Genomic DNA, 19155 nt, shown 5'->3' on the forward strand with positions numbered 1-19155 from the left:
GAATAAAACTCTCAAACATACCGCAACAGTTACTGGTGTGTATAGACTGCGTTCAGTGCTGCAAAATTTGAGATATTTACAACGTATCCCTGGCGGCATTCAACCGATAACTTTTTCTGGGTTGTGTCTATTGTGTTAAATAGCGGAACCGAAGAAGTATTTATTCTGGAAGCAGCTGATACGAAATTAACCGCAACATCTTACTGGTGGTGTCTGGAATTTGTTGCTGACACGCCTCAATTGGTAACTGCGTAAAATAATAATGGCCTTAACAGAGTTAAGAACAGTATCAAGAGTTCAACAATATAGATATGATCAAGTACGTGAATGGCAATCAGCGTTGAAAACCATCATTGAAAGGCATACCGTGAAAGTAAAAAAATACAAGCGGCGTGTAGTTACCATTGATGTTGTAGTTTATTCAGTGTCCACGTTAGTTGCGTCCACCGGTAGAGTATTATCAGCGCTGACTCCGATAACAGCACTGATAGCAACAATATGTTTCATCATCAGCAGCAATTGCAGGTGTTTTTAATATTATCGCGAAAAAGTTATCCACGTGCACGAATACAAAATTGCACGATTATGTTACGCGGTTACACAAGGCAACAGTAGCATATTCTAAATTATCATCACTGATATCATCCAGCATCGACGACACAGCAATATCTGATTTCGAACTTACCAACATGGTGAAGATATACAATGAAGTAATTGATTCAAAAAAACCACCATTTGAAAGAAAATGAAAATAATAATTCACCGAACTACGTCAGCAGATAGCCGGAACACAGCTTCGTTAAGAACAACGATGATATTGACAAGCTCAACAATCCCTGAATTCAGTATTATTTTTCCAACTGCGATTTCAGTAAAAAAAAAAAAACGTTTCGTTCAAGTTTTCCCTCAACTTCCATGAAGGCATCAAGTGGAAATAAAAACCTTGACGTCCGTTGCACTTGTAATTTTATGTTGTGTTGATCAGGGACCCTACATGGAAACGAATACTACTAAAACTCTCTTTTCCTTCGATCGACCGAAACAGGCTTGCCGATGTCGCATGTGGGTTTGCGTGTATTTTTGACTTGAGCCATTATTTATACATTATTGATTTTGTTCAATATCGTTTTGAAAACGAACAAATTCTCTTTTCTATTTTCCCATCACTGCATAGGCTATACACCGCTGAGCAGTTTCTGAATTTGGTAGTCGTTGTTGAGCGCTTTATGAATACTATTACCAATCAGGGCTGATATTATTTTTGTTTCAAAGTAGTGTGTATGTTTTTGGTGATTGTCGAGTCGCTAATCGTCATAGTGGGTATCCAGTCGATATAATCGCCTGTAATTTGCAATCCAAATTTTGTAATCGATCAGCACCAACCATTTTAATATTATCTACGACTAATATCGAAACCGATTTATCGATTGGTGAAGAATGTGATGACAAGACCTAGAGCATCTTTGGTATCTTTCTAAATCTACGAACGAAATCATGAACAGCAACATATGAGAGATTTGGCCTACAAGGGTAAAACAAAAATATGTAAACAGATTATTATGACATAAAATTTCATAGAGGCTTGGGTTAGTAGATATCAAATCATCGAATACCTCGGTCTATGCAAACACAAGCATTATATAACCGTGAGCAATTTTAAATATTGTAACTACCACTGATGGCGTCACGGGCTAGATTAGCCTGGGTCATGGTGGTAGGCTGTAAATGTCAGATGCAAGAATGGGTTGGGTTTTTTGCGAATCAAGTTGTTGTCTTGCCGTTTCTATTAGATACATTAACATGGTAAAATCTTTCTATTCATGGGTAACTAGTCCATATTGAGTGGTAATACCTACTTGCTAGTTAAAGTTATATGGCCTAAGTGCGGCTTGTCCAAACCCAGTTATTTCCATATATATCCACGCGACCCATACCTAAGTGTTCAACGGAAAAACAACGGATTTATTTCCTTACGGTCGATATAGATGTGATGTCGATACTAAATATATATATGAATATAAAGATATACAAATAAATCCTTAAAACTGAAGTGCAGATTTTCCTTCATAAATGTACTGTTTTGTGGATTCAGATAGACCGACCGATTAGCGACATTTTTTAAGTCTTAAGTTATGTTGTTTTATCGACTCGGTAAGTCACTATATCTTGCGTCATATCGCTTGGAATGGTTACCGTAGTGTTAATGAGGAGTTCTCAATATCGACTACATATCATTACGCAATTAACATAACATATTCAATTGCCCGTATATGGTTAAATATGTTTAACTTGTGATAATTAGATAAAAGTTAAATCCAAAATAAGATATATAGATAATTGCTTGTAGAGCTAATGTAACGACAGCATGCATAAATGGCGTTGTCGTTTTAAAGCAGCACGTGCCACTTGAAAAATATTATAATATTTGCGTGCAAAGTGCCACTGATGTCGCTGAGGATGGGGGGGGGGGTGGGGTAGTACGGTTTGTGTTTTGAAGTAGTATATGGGCATTTCACTGTATCTACAGTCGAGAGATTACAGTTAGTTGAGGATGACAACACTATTTTGGATGGAATGTTTGACATTAAGTTATGAGATTAAACTAGTGTCGAAAGCGACACCAAACTTATGAGAGAGAGAGAGATAATACAGGTAGCAGCAGAAAGGGCGAACAACCTCAAATTGATTCACACTCCGTTTCGCAAAGTAAGCCTTCCTCGAAAATCGCAACCAAAAAAAAAAATCGCGATTGACTCATTACCTGGTATGAGACAATCATGTCAACGAACTTAATAAACTCTAATTGGCTTACCCAGCCTATCGCTGATAAGTTTTTCTGATCGCGAAAAATTGCAGAAAAGTCAGCGATCGCGTCGGTGCCAAGTTTAAGACAGCGCCCTTTCTGCTGCTACAAATTAAATCATTATTATATCAAGAATGGCAAACATCGGAGAAGCATTTACCGATAGATTAGCTCAAGAGAGACTAGCGGCAATACAGAAATATCTTCCTGTACGAGATAGTGTCAGACAAAAATTACAAGCGCGTCAAAATCTCAGCTTGAATTTAGACAAGGTACAGAACAATTATTTAAACCAATTGTCGAACCAACCTAAAAGATCGCTGAGGCTACAACAGCATCACAGCAGGTTATCGCAGCATTATCGAAACAAATCAGCGAAGCTATGGAGTCTGCCGATGAAACACGTGCTGAAATCGGGGATGTTAAAAATATTGTCGAGGATTTATCTAAACCAGAATTAAAAACTAGATATTTTACTCAGCAGGGTTATACGCAAGTTATGGCCGATCCTGCTGCTGTTGCTGTAAGTGGGTATCAACTACGGCATCAGCTTCTAAAGCCAGAATTTTATTACAACCAGAACACGAGTAGGACGCTGGGGTATTTCGTGAGTACAAGGATATTTCACAAATCAGTAAAAAATATAAGCGCGAATATGATGATTTTATTGAACGAGTTTATGAAATGAAAAAGCTGCTTGAACTCCAGGAAAACAACAATGGCGATCACGGAGACAATCATCACCTGACCCGGGTGTAACCGAAAGTGGTTTTTCTACTCAAGGAAGTGGTCTTATCACTTGTCCTAATAATATTCTCGATGACGTGCAACGGTTAAGTTCTCGTAGGAGGACCGCGTACTGGAAATAATTCTCCGGACATAATCAACGAAGCAGCTGATATCTGTCTATGGTTATTTCAATGTGGTTTCATGGGTATTGATGTTTACCGGGAATTTATTGATGAAATCGTGGATGGATACCATAGTGACTAATTGTCACCACGATTAAACGAATAACTAACAAATAAGATGATCATACACGACTCTCACCGCAAAACCCAGATGGTATGAGTAGTAAACTCACGATTACCCGTTTACAGCACCGGAACGGGTTCGGCAATGTTGTCAAGGTTTTTTTGACAAGGATAGCCCCAAAAGTAGGCCCTATTGCAAAACAATTATCAATGAAAGCCATTGATGTTATTCGTGAAAAACTCCTGGTGCGAATAGTAATATTGCCAGTAAAGCATTCTCGGCAATCAAGAACAGACTAGCACGATTAATACGCAGACCGAAAGTGGTCCGACCACAACCACCAGTAAAATTACAAAGCACTGAAATGATGCCTGCAAATGTCAGTAAAGTAATAAATCAAGCCGCAAATTAAAAACTAGCAGAGTTGGCTGAACTAGTAGAAAAAAATATAACTTAGAGTTTGATAGCAGGAAGTGGTCTTCGTGTTAGACCATGATTTAGATCATGGTAATTATAATAAAAAATGTTTAATCGGAAAACCAATACAGCATTTGACATGAATGAACCAGTCAAAAAAGATGAATCCATGGGTGATTATGAGCATTATTCTTATGAGGCGCGTGTACCTGACGCACGTGGAAGAATCGAATTACAAGTTCAGGATACAAGTAGATATCTTCTACCCGCTGAAGCATTTATCGAGGTCAAAGGCAGGCTCGTAAAAGCAGATGGTACCGCATATGGAGCTAATGATCGTGTTGGTTTTGTTAACAACGGTGTAATGGCGTTATTTAATATCGCTATATACGTGATTGACGGAAAATATATTGACTCGTGTCTTCAACACGGCGACGTTGCCACGACGATACTTGCTCTTGCAAGATATTCCGACGACCACATAAGATCGGCTGGTCCGACGATGGTGTTTTCAAAAGACACATCTGATTATCCAGAACACAAACACGACCGTAGGTAATGTGAGAAACGCTGCTGCAACCGGAGAAACGCCTGTAGTACTATCGATGAAGCTTCACGTCGAGCAATGTTAAACGCCGATGGGGAGTTTTCATGCGCGATTCCATTGTCTCATATTTTTGGATTTTGCAGAGATTTTCGAAAGGTTATATTTGGCGCTAAGCACTAAGTAGTACTTGTTAGAAAATTCCACTGACAATGATGCAATATGGCGAGATGGTGCAGTTGATTCTGGTAAAGTAATACTAACAAAACTTTCGTTGTGGATGCCAACAATGACTCCATCGATCGTTGAAGAACAGCAATTGCTTTCTTTTATGGAAAAAATGGTAAGTCGCTGTTATCATGGTTGGCAATGACCACATATAGCACCTCTGTTAACTCCGCTGGGTTGTTTACGTGGCAAATAGCATCACAAAAGGGAGTATCAGCGCCACGACATATATTTGTTGCGTTTGAGGCAAATTCTAGATTAGAGAGACAAGAAGAAAATCCAATGGCATTTGACTCAATTGGAGTTTCTGAAGTCTCTTTGAGAATAAATGGACATCAAGAGCCCTCCGAGAATATATTTCTGGATTTTACACACAATGATGTTACATGTGTATATCGTCAATTGATGTCTTATTTGGGGCGTGATCAAAACATTGACACTGGGTTGCAAATATCACAGATTTTACAACGTTGTATCCGATCTATTATTTTTTGTTGGAACACTTGGATTTATTCATAAGATCTGTCGATGATATAACCTTTCGAGCTCATTTAGCTCGAATACCAGCGGGTGCAGCTGGACCACCGGTTATTCCTGGTGGTGGTAGAGTAATTGCTGTTATACTCAGTGATAAAGCAATGTTACTTGAAGGCGCTGGTGGATATATGAGAGTCGTTGATGCACCGGTGGAAAATATGTAAACAATTATATCAACCGCGTTAATTATAAAAATGTCATATAGTCACGTTAATGTGGCTCTGACTCCCGGTCAGGTGAAAAAATTACAATCAAAAAAACGCGAGCACATGTGGAGCAATAATAACATTGAAGCGAGATCAAATTACTAGTAATCGAAACAAGTTATCGTTGACTAAAACTCAACTAAAACATTTCAATAAGGCGCTAGAAGCAAAAACCGGAGTTCAACTTGATTTCGCTCTAAGTGCCATCAAAAACATGGTTAAAACCGGCGGTATAATTCCACTTCTCGCAGCAATACCAGCATTAATTGCTGCTGCTGCACCAGCTGTCGCAAAAGCAGCCAGATTTAGGGTCTGTTGGAACTGCTGCTGGAATGGCATTAAAGAAAGCAGCTGGGAAGGGAATTTTACACATGGAAAGCATAAGAAAAGATCATCACGGACACAAACACCAACAAGGCGTCCAAAAGAGTCAAGTATGCCTCAGCCGGGTCGTCTAATACTACCAGTGGAACAATACGGAGCGGGTCTAAAACTACCAGGAACTCCGCCCTCATGATACAGAAAGTGTTAAAAACACAGAGCGTTTCGCCGTTGTCAAATTTTGATTTACTTGATGCTGCTAAGCAATTAAATATAAAAATTTTCTAGAGGTGTTTTATGCAAGATCAATTACCACAACAACCAAACAGCGTTGAAACAGGAATTATTAATTTTGATAACAACGATGGTCCAGGAACTCATTGGGTTGCCTACGCGATTGATCCACGTGGAATTGTTTATTTCGATTCGTATGGGTTAGCACCGCCAGTTGAATTTCTAAAATATGTTGGAAGAGTACAAAGTACTCCGTTTCAAATTCCAGTTTGATACTCAACGCTACCAACACAAACATTAACCAATCCACCAATATGCAGCCGTGAAATAATTAATGTACTTGACGCGTTATTAAAATCAACCAAACCACATCACAAAGTCGTGCACAAGTATACCGCAGACAGGTTTAACCGTCCATCGTCGTTTTAAACAACCCTTAAAGATAATATGGTTGATATTTACGGAAGATCTCTCAGCAAAAGTAAAGGCAAAAAACGCGATGATATTGATTTATTAAAATATGCGACTAAAGATGAACCTCTCTGGGATTGACCGAGATGAAGTTGTTGTTTTTCAGGACCGATATGGTGTTTTGAAAACGAGTAACATTAAGTGGAATGACATAGACGTGTTCTTCGTGATACCACCGATAACATCCCTGTGTTTGCTGACAGTGGAAAAATCAGAGACTCAAGTATATCATTTACAACTATCAAAAGTGTTTCTAATCGTTTAAATTAAATTATCCACGTTGCGGGCCGAGTATGACATTCACGAAAACATGTTTACAAATCTATGTAGAAACTTTAGAAAACTTAATGAAATCGCAGATTTCTTTGGCACCCCGTTGACCGCTGACGTGAAACTCTCTGATGTCAAGACGAGCATTGAAACGATTAACAAAAACACTAAAAGATGTCGTAAGTGGAATTCCTAATATCGTTAACAAAATTAATCTGATTAAATCTCCCCGGGAGTAACTCCGGGGCAGATTACCAACATAGTATACATAGTATCATCTGGATTCTCAGCATGATCACAGCAAAATAAAACTCTCAAACATACTGCAGAAGTAACAGGTGTGTATAGGCTGTCTGTGTTCAGTGCTGCAAAATTTGAGATCTTCACAACGTATCTATGGTGGCATTCAACCGACAAGTTTTCTGGAGTTGTGTCTGTCATATTAAGTAAAGAAAACGAAGAAATGTTTATTCTGGAAGTAGCTGATAAGAAATTAACCGGAACGTCTTTCTGGTGGTGTCTGGAATTTGTGGCTGAAACGCCTCAATTGGTTACTGCGTAAAATAATAACGGCGTTGACAAACACAGCGTCAACAACTACATTAAATGTTCAACAATATAGATATGATCAGGTACGTGAATGGTAAATAGCTTTAAAAACCATCATTGACAAGTACACCGTGAAAGTAATAAAATACAAGCATCGTGCAGCTGCCATCGAGGTTGTGGTTTATTCAGTATCTGCGTTAGTTACATCCACCGGTGTAGTATTATCAGCGCTAACACCAGTAAAAACTGCCGTAGCAATAACAATATGCCTTTCATCATCAGCGGCATTTGCAGGTGTTTTTAATATTATCGCGAAACAATATTCACGTGCACGACCACAAAACTCAACGACTACGTTGTAAAATTAAACACGGCAACACGCGTGTATTCTAAATTATCTTCGCTGATATCATCAAGCCTCGACGATACAACGATATCAGATTCCGAATTTGCCGTAATGGTTAAGACATACAATGAAGTAATTAACGCAGAAACCCACCATTTGAAAGAAAATAAAAACAACAATGACAGAATTACTTCAACAGATAACCGCAAATACAACTCCGGCAAGAACCACGATGATATCAGTAAGCTCAACCAGATCTGAATTTAGTATAAATTTTCCAAATGTGATTCAGGTAAGTGAGATCGCTCTTGCACAGTTGCGAGTATGCCACAGTTGGCCAAGTATCAGATCAAAATCAGTCGGTAGATTACAATCAAATAACTCGCTGGTGTTTGCTAAAAAAAAATTTTAAATCATATGGAACCTCCGACTTGATCGTCGGTGGGATACCGAAAGGAAGTTATCAAATCGAACAAATCAATGATAAATTACACGCAGAATAAAAATATCACCGGGGTGGAATCCAAGAAAAAAAATAACAGTTCATGAACCAACATTATCATCTGCAATTGAGATAACCTCTCCGGATTACGTCGTTGATATACATTCTTCATCGATCAGAACAGTGTTAGGTTCGCCTGAAGTTGCACGGCCAAAACCTCCATAGATATCAGAACCGGAAAGGTCTGATTATGCCACGGATGAAAGATGTCATGATGCATTTCCCCATCATAGGAAGGTATTTTATTTAGAATAAAAAATGCAACGTCGGATAGTACTTTCTTCTTCAATAATAAGGACCTTATGTCGTGGCATTTTACTGAAAGAACCGCTTGAGGAGGAACTAAAACTGTGACTATTGAACTAGGTCACATTGTTGCATACTTTAGAAGCATTAATCGAGACATAAAACACATCGGGATAATGTACAGCAGAATTTTCAGAGGCATATTTTTAATATAACAGGTTCAAGTAGCGAAATCATGAAACAAATTGAAATATTTAACCATCTTGTGTCCAACATGGAATACCTTAACCAGCAAATAATTCAGGCAATAATTGATCATACTGACAACGATAAAAATCGTTCTAAACAACAATTTTTAGATGCATACTCGATAAATGAGGCGGATCTACCAAAATTTAAATTTCCCGGGTATAGCGTAGCTGAGTTAAGAAAATCACTCATTGATATCATTGATGAGTTCTTTCCTGAAATACTTGCTGCATGGAGAAAAACACTACCGCAGGCAACTTTTCTCCGACACGACAATGACTTAGAGGGAACCGGCCGCCATGTATCTCCGGAAATCATAAATATATCCTCGGTGATCGCGATCAACCTTGTCTGTGATGAATTTGATGGAAGCTATCAGATAAACACATAAATATCCACACAAGCACAGCAAGGATACATCTTATATACTTTTACACCACAAGTACCATCTGGGTCTCTTATTCTGCAAGAACCAGTCAATCCCGTCTATATGCGATGTCATAATTCACTGTTATCAAGAATAAATTTCAGACTAACTAACCAATCCGGGAACTTGATTGACCTTCGTGGGGAAACGTTAAATCTTAATTTATATGTAAAATCTTAATGATTTCCAATCGTAAAAATCTACGATTATCAAGGAAATAGCACGTCACTGATGATGTCTTTCTGCAACTGTCGCTCAGATTCATTTTTAGACCGATTTTGTAATTTTGGTGAGTAATAAGGTAGCCAAAATAGTGCAAATCGTCAGATTTGTTAATTGTGATAGGTAATAAAGTAGTCAAAATCGTATAAAGCGACTGATTTATTCATTCTGATATGGTAATAGGTAGTCAAAATCGTGTAAATCGTCAGATTTGTAAATTCTGATATGGTAATAGGTAGTCAAAATCGTACAAATTGTCGGATGTCACAGAAAAAAATCAGAAAAAATAATAAAAAAATTGCTGTGAAAATTGGTCACTAACAGCACAAAAAAACAATTCTCCGTCCTTGTCCTTGTATCAACGAGGTGGACTGACATACTACTTTCCCTTTCATTTTATCAAGGAGTCTAACTTTCATTTTGATAACTTGAAAAAATTTTTCTTAGTTGCCTCACACGAGTATTAATTATCTTCTTTGCTTCATATTCAGGAGATAATTCTGATCTAATTTTTCAAATGCACAAGAGAGAAAGACAAATTCCTTTACTTCACTTTCTTTTATTGTAGCTACAGATTGACAAATTGCTGTCTGAATCTTCTTTAAGAATCCATATTCAGATGGTAAAGTATATCCTCCCGCTTCTTTTCTTTCTTGCAGTGTCTCAAAATCGGAAATAATTTTTTCAGGATTTAGTTAATCAGATATATTTATGCCGTCGCGCTCGTATTTTTTAATAGCAGAAATAACATCATGATATTTTCATAATTCATTATACATTATATTTTACACTCCCATGAACTCCTAGGGTGTCATATCACATCCTAGCAAGTCCAGAGGAGTGTACACTAAGGACAACACATCCCAATATGTACCTCTAGGGTACCTAAGTGACATCCTACAGGCTCAGGGGCATACGAAACATAACCCCCTATGTGAGGCTCTAACTTGTCAAACAACAGTTTATTAGACTCAAGATGGCGTGTTTGCGAAGGACGGCACAACACATAGTATTTACATCTGTAAACTCCTAGGGTGCCACCGCATCTTAGCGAGTTTATAACGATACAGTAAACCTTAATTAAGGACAGACGGCGCAATTACCCATGTGAAACTTAGCGAGTTTACAAGGATACAGTAAACCTTAATCAATGACACCACAACACTTAAATCTTAATTATCTTAATTCCTTTGATTCTCTATGGTGGAGGACGGTACAATACGTTTACAGTATTTACGGTAAGGACGGCACGTTGCATGTATTTACACTATTTATGGTAAGGACGGCACAATACATATAGGACGGTACAGTACATATGGGACGGTACAGACAGATACGGGGTTATTTTCTACGCTGAACAGATTTTGCACACCTTCCCCCTAAAATCAACCCATGGGAGCGCAAAAGGCGCCCGCCACGTGTTGACATGGCGGAAAGGTGTGTTTGTTGAGTTTCTAAAACCTCAGTAAAGAATACGGACCCTATAGTATATAAACTTTACTGATACCTAGAAATTCAGGACAGGTGTGACTTATATTCTTAATTTTTTTCTTAATTATAATGCAGAAAAAATACAGATGAACCAGAAAACCAGACGGATTCAGTAAAACATATATCGTCTGTGAAAAAAATCTTATTTATCCCAATAATCAATTGCACTTGCCCGGGTTGACAGTCCTTGACAAAAATCAGTGGGGAGATATTTTACCTCCTTGTTAACCATTACCACAAAATATTCTGAAAGGACAGAGAGGAAAGAATAATAACTTACCTTTGAGTATATGAAAAACTGTAATGTGTATACAATTAAGAAAACACTCGGCTATACAAGTATAGATTATTAAAGGTAGCATTGTGATGCGCAGTATCGAACAACGATAGTGAAACTAGAATTAGGTTAATGAGAACAGGAAACTAGATAACTCTGTTAAGCGCGTTACATATCCTCAGTAGAGTTGTCTCCGTTCATTGCCTGTATCTTTATATAAGAGAATGAGATCCAGTTTTCGTACTTCTTTGAAAAGGACGATTTGTTTACTTTATTTCCGAGTTTTTAAACGGAAAACATGCAGGTGTCAAAATACTTGTCAGCTGCATACATTGACTTAAATATTTTCTCGTTACCGTTCTCTATATTGAAAGATTTAACTGCCTTAGGCTTTCTCTTTCCCCCAGCATTCCCACTTGCAATATTCTCGCTCTGTGCGATAGCCTGTAAACTTTGAGGAGAATTATCGAGTTTGTTATTTTGAATATGATCGATCACGAGATCGTCTTTGATCTCCCTGTGAAAAACCTTGAATACAAACCCGTGATTGTAATAATATTTCTTCCCCCGACAGTAAATTTAAGATAACCGGCATTATCAACTACACCGACTGGCTTTTTTCTTATTACACCATCACGAGATGCTTCATAATTTTTTATGATGGGATGTCTTACAATTTTTTTTCCTCCATTTATATATAATAAAATTTTTGTAAATTATAACTTAGCTTCAAATCTGGCTATATGGTCTTCATGGGTTCTTATAACCTTATCAATGACCTTGACAGAGTCAAGATTGTTATTTTTGTATCATAATATCGTTTTAATTCTCTACATTTTCCCACTAAAACACGCACACAGCTATGTTTTTTCTCTAACTCCAACAGCACACCGTAAACACGGTTGTGGACCAAGACTCACCAGTCGCACACTTTGCAAATCTTAACAGCAGAATTCCTTCTCGCCGGATGTATTACAAGGAGTTGAAGATCCCACCATCAACCAAGTACACTGATTTCTTTTTTGAGCCATCATATGTATAATATGTTTTATGTAAATACTTGCCTGAAATATAATATGGAAGAGTTTGAGAGATTATCTAGAATCCACTCTTGGAAAACTTCTAGATTCGATCTTGACAGAAGAACCCCTGACTTGTGGAGGCGAACTCTGATCCGACTAATAATCTAATTAATATTATTAGGGATGCTAAAAAGGAATTTCGTGATGATGGGGCATCTCACGTATGGTCGATATTCAAAATTATACGCAATGACAAAGTCATTGACAAAGTCAACGACGAAGTCATTGATGTTACAATGAACGATACGCGAGTGGAAAAGAAAATCGATTATCTCAACGATCAAAAATATTTTTTTTCCGAATAAAGTTTGTTGTGATGGCAGAACCAGATTCCGTTGAGTGGATTATCCGTGACAAACGTGACCCTGTCCTTGCTAATGGAAAAACCGCTGTGTTAAGTAAATTTTCCAAGCCAGGAATACTGACTGGTGTTGACAGACTATATTACAAACAAGCGTATCCTATCACAGCGATTGTTTATGAAATTTATCAACTAAATGATAAACCCAACGTCGAAGATCTTGCACCAATGAGATTTTCATCGTTGACAGAGTCAAGGATGAATTCTGTAGCCGAACGAGTAATTGAACATTTTACAAATGCGATGCGTGGAAATGGGTAAATTGATTTAAGACGTGAGCGAATAAACAAATGGGCTGAATCGGATAAGGATACCGGAGCTACAATAAACGATGTTGCCGAGTTATCAAGTACATTAAAATTTCCAATATTAGCAGAAAAGTTAACCAGAGAAGTTTTATATGAATCAGCAAATAAAGGAAAAGGAACACCAATTGAAATCATTGATCATGACGTGCACGCGTGGACTAGCGCAGAGCAATATTTCCACGAGATCGAACTGTAAGATTTTACCCGTCGGAAAATTCCGAAAAAAACATGTTTGATTTTGTTCACGCGTTAGGTAAAAACGATACTGTGTCAGTGTGGTTATTTAAAAGTCTTCCCGATGAAGACTTTGATCAATCTGTACGACCCAACGGTGATTTATATCGTCAAGAATTTCTTCACGAGGAAATGAAAAACTCGCTGTAAGATTTTCAACAGAAAACATTAACGAGTTGCTCAGTAATTGTTTACAGTTGCATCAGTCGCGGCTCATATCGCCCGAGAAAAGAATTCGTGGAAACCAACACGCGTTCGATTTCTCGAGGATGTTCAAGCTAGTTGTGTCGAATACGGGCATGGCGGTTTGTGGAATACTAGGTAAGCTCGTGACGGTATGATATCCGTTGACATTATAGTTTGTTATCCGGGGAGTTTTTTGGTTACGAAGAATGTCATGGATATTTTGCGCGGTTCGGACATTTCATGCACGAGATGACAAGAGTTTCAAACAATGGTCCATTACCCGATTTTGATTTGACAGGATTCGCTTGTGTAGTGTCGTTTGAATTTGCTATGGACCTTCATCTATTTTGTTATATTTGGTTTGGCAGACATTTCTCAGAGTGACGCTGGGCACCAATAGTGTTATTACGATATATGCTTGACAGTAAAATATTAATATCGCTGACAGTCAGCGAGGCAATTATGTCGTATCGGAAGCAGACCGAAGTTTGGTTACCAACACCACAACGTATCAGTCTTGATGAGATCATCGAAGAATATAAACAAGCATGTCCAAATATTCCTATTGATGTCATCGTTGATGAGGCTCCTAATATTCTCAAGATTAAACTTGGTAACGGTGAAAAATCCGCAAAAGACCTTGATAGAAATATAATTGGTAAATTTACTCAGGGCGGTGCATATGATCATCAACGGCATTGTGCAAGATTGATTATGGATCCCGCCGAATATAAATTCATCTTCGATGATGCAACAGCAAAAGATATATTTTGTGATCGACAAGCTGATTACTTGTCTAACGGAACAAAGTTAGGCACAGTTGTTAGTTACATTGATGGAGAATCTCCTCAGTATACTCATTTAAGATCTTCAATGCTCGCTTATGTGTCTATACACCTGTTATCGATGATAAATATATTTCCTCTCACCGCAGTCAGAGTTGCCACGGATTCGTTTTACTTGAATAAAAAATATTGAGAATTACTGGATCGTTTTACAACCACAGATTTATCATGGGGTTCTTGGAGAATAAAAGAAGAAACGTTTCATGATTATGATTTATCCGCGGATGTTGCGGTTAAAGATATTTATTATAGCAATCAGATATCAGAATTGTCGTCTGCGCCGTCCGTGTCTGATCCAGTATCCAGACACAAGACGGTTGATTTAAGCGGACCGGGTGGTTCTGGTAAGACAACTCGGGTGATCGAATTATTTCGACAGAAACACGATGACATGATTGTGTTAACACCAACACATAGACTTGCAAGAGAAATGAAATAGCGAGGAGTTAATTCTTGTACTTATCACAGTTTTTTTTAAATAAAGCGGTGGCACATGGACTCCTGACCAAATGGGAGAGAAATATATTCCCGGGGTCATCATTTGGGATGAAGTGTTTACAGTGTCGTTGGAAACATTAAAAACATTTCTTGATTGGTTATTTTTAAAGAATGTAGCTGTGACAATGTGCTGCGATCACGGTCAACCGCCTCCGTTTGTCGGGCCATCTCCACATTAGTGGTTAAAAAATTTTGTTGATTATTACTCGGAGATAAATGATGATCATAGAGCACTTGATGACGAATTAAAGGAATAAAATTCATTGTGAAATAGCGCGTAAAATAATTCCAGAAACTTCCATGAACGACTTTCTACAAACGTGGAGACCAAACGATTTGATAATAGAAAGTATAAAAATAGTCAGAGACACACTTCAACGGAAGTTATTTCAGTTACACAAGGAGAAATTCTCAGCGTTACGTGTACCATTGTGTTATAGACCAGCTGATACACGACGACAGAATATCGTCGTTGATATACCAGGACCCTTGACAGAGTCAAGGGAGAAACAAAATCTGGTGTTGAATGATATCAACACCGTTTTAGTTGATGTCAATGTTGTTGAGGATGCGCTACATGCTGACAAATCTCCGTGGACGCTAGGATACGCGATGACAATTCGATCATCACAAGGATTAACTATAACTGATACAGTTGTTTGGATCGTTGATGATCTTATCGAATGGTCGAATTTAGTTTATTTGGCAGTATCTAGAGTTAGAAGAATTTCTCAACTCCGGAGAATTGTCATGGACGCATTAGTGATCAATTATGACCTTGATAAATGCTGAGGCGACAACGATATGATAAGAAAAAAATTAGCCGGTTACAAACAAAGTGACAAAAAAAAATAAACACTATTTTGATCTTGACGCTAAATTTATCAAAGTGCTGACACAACAGCAGAATAATCATTGTGCGAGCTGTAATTGTGTAATGTTATGGCAGTATTCGAGTAATAATCCAAGACAATTTACCGTGGATAGAAATGATAACAGTCGCGGTCATACAGCGAAAATACGACGTTGACCTGTCTTGAATGTAATCAACGTAGGGGTGCTAGTTAAGTGATCGCGGTGGTAATTGAGGATCATACCACGCTGAAAATTTTGTGTATTGTATACTCCAAATAGGATCAGTCACTCTGTTTTACCGCCTTCAAGTTCACCTGGTTCATATAAATATCTTCCAGTCACTTTGCCCAGCACCGGTTGTTTTGAAAAATCTCGTCCTTGTATTGTTATACGCGCGCTTTTGATTGCATTAATTGATTTCAACGCAGTTGTTCGAGTAATCTCATTATTTAACGCGGTTATCACACTTGGTAATCTTGCAACCCATTCGCGAGATCTCTATTCTTGAATGAATTCCTTTGCGTATTGATATCCAAATAACCGCTCAGCAAGTGTTCGATTAAATCGCTCAACAATTGCCTGATCACGATGAATTGCAGTATGCCCTCGTCTGATGGTGACGTTATGTTTTTCATTAAAGATGATACTGCACCCTGAAATTCTTTGCCAGGATCAACCTGTAACAGCTTTGGCCATCGTAGACCACCTCGTTGATAAATTCGTTTAAACGACGAAACAACTTCAGATGAAGTTTTAGATGATAATGGATCTACATCTTTATATCTGCTTGCAACATCAACGATGGTTAGCGCGTATTTGTATGTTATTTGACGTCTTCGGATTTTAATGGTATCGTGTGGTAGAAATAAAAGATCCTCCTGATGAACTTCGTTTGGAACGCCAACAAAAAAATGTGCATAATGAATTCGTTTGGGCGGTGGTAAATAAATTTGTCATATTGGTTGTCGTGCTAACCACACTTCAGCAGTAACACGTGTAACTTTTGTTGCTTCGGCGAGTTTACTAATCGCTGCTCTACCTTTCCAATATCCCCTTGGGGAATAATAAATCGATTCCATTTATAATTAATTATTAGCACCCTAGCGCTAATTTACCTTTCATTGCAGATCTTACTAACCAATTAGTCAATGATTCCTTGTAAGATTTATTCGTAATGGAATTTAGCGCGTGAATTAATTTCACATCTGCGATATGTGCATGCTGTAGATCTTTACTTTTATAAGCTACATCATCAGCATGACATGCTTTATCAATTGCGTTTATTAGATACTCACCTGGTTTTGGTTGGCAAGTCTGATATCAAGTCGTGTTCCAGGGCCACAGTAATTATATATCCTGGGAGAGAGAAGCCTCATACTTGGCACTCAGTTTGCAATACCTTTTTTACGATTTCCAGGAAGGCTTATTTTGACAAATAACGAGTGAGTCAATTAGAGGTTGTTCGCCCTTTCTGCTGCTTGGGCCTATATTGAAAGATAAACATATTCGGATAATTTTCTGACTCCATTAATGTTCGATACAATTTCGGAATTGTTTTGTCCGCTAGTTCGTCATATTTGTCTCCATCTATCATTGTTATTGACAGACAGTCTATTGTTCTGCCAAAAGGTTGAATGGTAATATAGTCCTCAAATACGTTGTGTTGAAACAGAAACTATATTAAAATGTAATATCCTTTTTTTAAAAAAAAATCTTTGTTTCACCGTTATACCTCTCGCTTTGAATTTTAAAAGAGTAATGCTAATCTTGTATTCAGATTCAAGCAGGAAGCTTTCGTGAAAAGGAGAATTGCTATTATTTATCATGTGCATAACTGCTTACCTACACACATACTCTGCACATACTGACACACACGGTACCTACATACATACACTGTACATACATACATACATACATGCATACATACATACATACATACATACATGCATGCATGCATACACAAACACACAGACATGCATGCATGCATGCACACACACGCACGCACGCATCACACACACATACATACATACATACATACATACATACATACATACATACATACATACATACATACACTGTACCTACATAGCATACACTGTACATACATACTGCATATACGGCACTATACAATACATACATTTTCTGTACATACATGCATACACTGTACATACATGCATAAACTGTACATATATACAACAGCTGCATATTTTGGAAATAACTGTGATTGCATATTATTACGAAAAATAGAAATTCAATTTGATTTATACTGTATTGATAGTGTCCCATTTGGTCGAACATCCAAGTACATCCCTACTAGAAAATAGTAGTTATAGTATTAGCTTACCCTCACGGTTGCTTTTACCCTACCCAACCCCATTAAAAAAACAAAAGGCATCTAGTATATATAAAAATTCACGAAAAATGATCAATTCATTCATCAATATATGATATCTAGCCTAATTATTGCGGGGTGGGTGAGTGTATATACCACAGTCATTTTCTTTGAGTTTCAATCCAAAAAGAGTCTGAACAGAAGTCCGCATATCGACTCAGTGATTCTCATATAATTAATGCAAATTAAATGAAATCAGAATTAGATGAGAATTAATTACTGAATTGATATGTAAGCGTGTCTGCGAGACACAAATGCCTATACCAGCAACAGTGTAGCATCAGATTTTGGCGTTGTGCCCATAGGGTATAGAAGTCAGAAATTGCAAGTAATGCGATGCGTGCCGCAACCCTTGGTACAGGGTTCGAATCTTCGTAAAGTAGGATTTAAAATTTACCTAACCTGTATGATAGTATTATTTTTAATATTGTAGATAGGAAAGTAGATGTAGGTAAGAAGGAACATAGGTAGGCACGCAGACAGGTAGTCAGGTCGGCAGATAGATGGATAAATGCCTCAATTAATATATTTATCAAGCAAGTGCGATGACTTCAAGTATTTATCAGCCATTGGTCACAGCAACAATCCGTCCTACTGCGCCCTCCCCAAACCCACATTGCCTAGGTCTTAGGGTTTAGACAGTTCTCCAAAGTGTTGTACGCATTGAATATCAATGTGTTAAATATGTAACTTAGTCAAGATGGGGGGGGGGGGCTATGATCTAACTCTTGAAGAAAGACGGTTGGTATCATCGAACAAATTAAGAAATACAGGAATAATAAAACACATTTTACCTTAATTATTGATTAAAACTTGAATGAATAGATAAACAATTCTAAAGTTTTCTTTCTGAAGATAAATATAAGGTAACAAGCGATACGAATTGCATCAGATATTACTTCTGAAAACCTGTGGGGGGGGGTGCACTTTGTAGTGCAAATATCGATAATGTAGTCAATAGTAACAAGAGATAATCTGCATGTCAGTAGCGCACATGGTATTATCTCAGAGCTATGCACGATACTAGATTAACAATTCCGTCCGACAATGACATAAGGACAGTGCAACTGCAGGAAGAG

This window comes from Sinohyriopsis cumingii, chromosome 1, assembly GCF_028554795.1.
Source record: "Sinohyriopsis cumingii isolate HCF-2022 chromosome 1, ASM2855479v2, whole genome shotgun sequence".
Lineage (NCBI taxonomy): Eukaryota > Metazoa > Mollusca > Bivalvia > Unionida > Unionidae > Sinohyriopsis > Sinohyriopsis cumingii.